At 49.2% G+C, this 3456-nt stretch overlaps 1 non-coding gene across 1 annotated transcript; it reads left to right on the top strand.

The window, feature by feature from the left end:
• The first annotated feature begins 1130 nt into the window (after window positions 1-1130).
• LOC115064473 lies at window positions 1131-1262 on the top strand. The gene has a single exon (XR_003844323.1). It is a non-coding gene; the product is annotated as a small nucleolar RNA SNORA17 (small nucleolar RNA).
• The last annotated feature ends 2194 nt before the right edge of the window (window positions 1263-3456 follow it).

Genomic DNA, 3456 nt, shown 5'->3' with positions numbered 1-3456 from the left:
TTGGGGGTAATTTTTAGGAACATGAGTGAGGGGTTACTTACAGGCACATGGGTGACACAAAGACAGCTACTTTGCAAGAGAGTTCACCTGAACATAGGTGCTAAGTCATGAAAACAATATTTCTAGAGCTTTCTGAACAACATCTTGGCCAGTGGGCAAGTCTCACTCCAGGAGCGTTTACTATTTATGTAGGTGGTCTTGTGAACCTTGTAAGTTTCAGTAACATTCTGAGTCTTGTGAGTTATTTTCATCTTCATCTTTATTTTATCCTACATGATAATTGACAGGTGACTCCAAAGCAAAGTTTGAAGACTTCAAATAGGAATCTTCAAGAAGTTTAATCAGCTCTACAAATGGTTTGGGGAATGGAGTCAGTTACATAGGTGCCATCCCTTTTGAGGTAATGGTGACAAGAACATCCAGTATCTGCCACACATGGTTAGCTCACCAGAATCCTCGGCATCACTGAGGCCTTGTGGGAAACACAAGTCCTCAGTCCCGCCCCAGAGATGTTTAATCAAAATCCATCTTTGAACAAGTTTCACAGGACGTTTGTGAAGTATCAATCACTTTATTTTGATAATTAATTTTCATCCTTCCCATCACCCATTCTTCCAAGGATGTGTTCAGTGCATGTTTATAGCGCATCAATTCTTATAATCCACCATGCCAGGTACATCAGGGACCATGAGGTGACATTGCAGTGACTTCCACGGAGCTTGTGGTTCGATAGAGAAGAGTTGACATTAAAGGGATTTTTTTTTTCTGGAGGGACTTGTTTCTGCATGTGGTGCAGGGGTGACAGAGAACAGCACAGTGGAAGGCAATACACATTAGCACTGGACCTTGAAGGGTGTGAGGAATTTGCATATTTAAAGAAAGGGGTGGACATTATGGGCTATTTGAAATCGTCTGAGCCAAGGCTGGGAAGGCAACGATCCTGGGGTTGCAGGATACCCATAGGGTCAGTGCAGCATTTCAAGGGAAAAAGGGGACAGGGCCAGACAGAGGAGGGAAGTCAGGATGCTACAAAGGGGCAAGCTGTGAATGACAGCTTGGGGAACTGGACTTTTGTCTTGTAACTGGCAGGAAGCTGCAAAGAAACTCAAGGAATAGATGCTTAAGAAAATATGGCCCCTAGAAGTGATGCAGGTGTGACTGCTGTGTCCCGTGTGTGCCAGTAGGTGGCAAAGAGAAGCGAGGCCGTGTCTATGTCCAGTGTTCTGACCTATGGACATCTGAATGTCTAGTAGCCTGACAGTCCCTGAAAAAAGTGAGCCTGAGAGGGCCACCAGTCCGTTCCACGCAGGCCCCAACAGCGCCAGGGACCAGGAGCAGGCAGAGCCCTAAAGAACCCTACCTAGGACTGATGCTCTGTGTGGCCTGTGCTGCCACTGGGAGCATGCCTGGGATTCTGTGTGGGGAGACAGGAACAGGAGACCCTGTACAACAGGGTGGGGGTGGTGAGAATTGGCCTCAGAAGTTGTCCTCTGATTTCCACATATGTACCGTGACAGGTGCATGTGTACACACACACACACACACACACACACACACACACGCACACTTGTTTTCTCTCTGGGAATGGGGGCTTATACCTATAACACAGCTCTGGAGGGCAGACTCAGGCAGATGGAAAGTTTGGGAGCAGCCTAGGTGACATCTCACGGCCCTGTCTCAAAACCTACAAGATCTAATTTTCCCTCTGTGAGTTGGGAACATCAGTCTCTGCCTACCCTGCTGTGTGGTGTAGTGCCTTACTAGGGTGTCAGCGTTGAAGACAGCCAGGGCATGAATGACTGAGACCCACCGCTGCTGCACAAATATGACTTTCCAGCCCTCAGGGAGGGAGAAAACCAGAGAAAACCCACACCGGTTACTGCCTTCTCCCAAATGGCCACTAGGGGGTGTGCAAGACTAGCTGTTCATTCCCAGCCAGCTAAGTATGAAAACAGCCAGCTTGCTTCATAGAAAGACAGCTTCCCCTCCCCAACCCTCCCGCCCTCCGCCCCCCCCCCCGACCCCCGCAATGCCCTACCCCACGTCTCTATTCAAGATCCTTCCCAGACCTTCTGAAGTAAGGCGTTCACACTCTGTAACCCCAGGGATCCTGGGGTTGCCTAAAGGGCTACTCAAAGCTAAGATCATAGCTCCCCATCCCGGGCTCCGCCCTCCCCTCCCCCTGCACTCAAGCAGAAACTTCGAGCACAGGAGCACCGCGTTTATTGAATGCCCTCTTGCTGTCTGTCAGCACAGGAACCTCCGTTTATGGCAGGTAGTGAGACTTGGGGTGCAGGCAGAGAAAATACGATTCACCAGAATTGCTGGGGGCTCCTGGCTGAGGACCCCAAGCTTTCTTGGGTCTGCTCCTGGATGTATGTGGTGACACGTGTCTCTTGAGTGAGTGGACTGAGGGTCCCATAGGCTAATGAACCTGCGGAGGCCAGCATTAAAAATAATGGGGTGTTCTGTACTGGCAGCTGGACCAGCAGATCATATACCCAGCCTGGACCCCGCAGCCTCAGCACCATGGAGAGGTTGGAGCCAGGGAGGAGCTGAGCTTTTATGGCTGCTGGTGGACTCTTCAGGGAACGTGTGGCCAAAGCCAGGGAAATGTTGGTCAGAAAGAAAAGAATGTTTTTTCCTGCGGTAGGAAGAAGCAACTTCCTGTAGTGACTGAAGGCAAACTCTACGTTGCTCATAGAGACTTTTGTGGCGGGGCAGAACAGGCCTGGGAGATCCACCCTTGGGGCAAAAGTCCATGACATCAGAAACTCTGTGGTCAACCTGGGTCAGAGCTGCCTGAGTCCTGGCTTGTGTCTCCGCACAACTCTGTGACTGTTAAAAACATGTCCAACCTGCTCACCCGTGCCAGCTCTGATGCTTTCAATACTGTAATAAAGGTTACATATCAACCCAATGATGGAAAAGGATCAGTCAGTAGGACCTGACACTCATCCAGAAAAGTGAGTATGTACTTTGAGGAAGAGGATAAACCTTAGCAACTGCATCCCTGGTTCTTCCTCAGCTGGCTTGGGGCCAGGGATTGAATAAAAGTGACCTTGCTGACTTAGTGCAGAGAGAAGTGTGCGAGCCACGCGTCCTTCCCCACCATCTTGCTATCATTTTATTTGCCTCGTATGATATGATATGTGCATATGATATATAATATGTATACATGTACATTGCATGATATGTACATATGCACAGTTGTTGCCTCTCATATAAAATGATCTCTCTCTACCTCTTTACCCCTCTGGAAGGTGTTGAAGAGAATGCTACACATTCTTGTTTTCTAAGAAAATTTCAAAGCTGCTCAATGACAGTATACACCTTTAATCCTAGGTCTTGAGAGGCTGAGGCAGAGGCAGAGGCAGAGGCAGAGGCAGAGGCAGAGGCAGAGGCAGAGGCAGAGGCAGAGGCAGAGGCAGAGGCAGAGGCAGAGGCAGAGGCAGA

Source organism: Mus pahari, chromosome 7, assembly GCF_900095145.1.
Source record: "Mus pahari chromosome 7, PAHARI_EIJ_v1.1, whole genome shotgun sequence".
In the NCBI taxonomy this organism is placed as follows: Eukaryota; Metazoa; Chordata; class Mammalia; order Rodentia; family Muridae; genus Mus; species Mus pahari.
The sequence above is the reverse complement of the archived record's forward strand: the minus strand, read 5'-3'. Positions and strand labels throughout refer to the sequence as shown.